Source organism: Mus caroli, chromosome 7 (genome assembly GCF_900094665.2).
Source record: "Mus caroli chromosome 7, CAROLI_EIJ_v1.1, whole genome shotgun sequence".
Classification (NCBI taxonomy): domain Eukaryota; kingdom Metazoa; phylum Chordata; class Mammalia; order Rodentia; family Muridae; genus Mus; species Mus caroli.
In genome coordinates this window covers 34,767,872-34,769,284 of record NC_034576.1, presented here as the reverse complement: position 1 = coordinate 34,769,284, position 1,413 = coordinate 34,767,872, and positions in this window count along the sequence as shown.

Here is a 1,413-nt window from a genome sequence, read left to right as displayed (position 1 = left end):
GGGGGGGCAGGACTTGAGAGATGGCTCAGTGACTAAGAGCACTGGCTGCTCTTCCTGAGGACTTAGTTTGATTCAAAGCACCCACATAGCTGCTAACAACCATATAACTCCAGTTTCAGAGACTCTGATGCCCTCTTCTGGCCTCTGGGAGCTGTGCATACACAGAGTGCACAGACATCTATGGTATGTGTATAGAAATATGATGTGTATGATTGATGTGTATGATGTATGTGTATATGTATTTGGACTAGGAATGAATAGACAGTAATAGAGTAATAGAAATAGAGACNGTTTATAGAGGAAGAGAAAGGGATTAATAAGAAAAGCTAGGGAACTGGGACATGGGACAGGTCAGATGCTCCAAAGCTTTGGGCTCCGTGCACCACGACCTTCATAAGTCGTTTACACAGCAGCTGGTTTCTCTAGTGGTTGGAGATTGTGGGCATTTTGGAATGCTTTATTTTATTACCTGTTAGGTTGTTAGGGGTTTCCAGTCTCCTCTGACATTGGTTTGTCTCCTTTGTTAGTTAATCTTGATGCATCATTGGCCACACCCAGCTCTCCTGAGAGCTGTGGTCTCAGAAGTCTTCGGGGGTGATNAAGGATACTGACCATTTTCCTGTACCTTTTTACANGCTGGTGAGAGGTGAAGTCCTTGTCTATGAGAGGAGCCAGACTCTCTCCCGAATTGTTCATCTTTGGGGCTGGGGGCATTAGACACTGAAGGAAGAGTTGGTTGAAATCCCTATATCATGGGAAGTTAGTTAGAAATTGTCCTATATCCCAAGAGGCACAGATTTTACAGGATTAAAAATGCTTACTGGCAGCCCCAGGAGTGAGAGCAGGATGAGCTAGGCCGTGCTTGTCCCAAGAGATCCATCCTCATATAGCTTGCTTCTAATGATGGGATCCCATACTTAGTTAAATAACAGTGGTTACATGTCAAGAATGTGGAAAAAATACAAGAATAATTTGAAGAATAAATGCATTGTGAAGCAGATCAACAGGGAGTTAGTATGAGATTAAAAACATTGAGTACCAACAGTGCCAAAAGAAAAATGTTGAAGAATACACATATGCACATACCAACATGACAAACACACACATACACACACACATACCTCACACACACACATACACAAACACACACACATACACCACACCGACACACACATAACTCACAGACACACACACCTAAAGATAAAGAAAAATTTAAAAATTCAATCCAGAAAATTACTATATAAGAAGGTTAAAATTACTGTTAGATTTCTAAATAAAACTTATTTTTGAATTTAAGACACACCGTGGTCCTCAGCCTGTGGGTAGTGACCCCTTTGAGGGGAATCAAATGAACTTTCACAGGGGTTGCCTAAGACCATCAGAAAACACAGATTTACATTATGATTCATAACA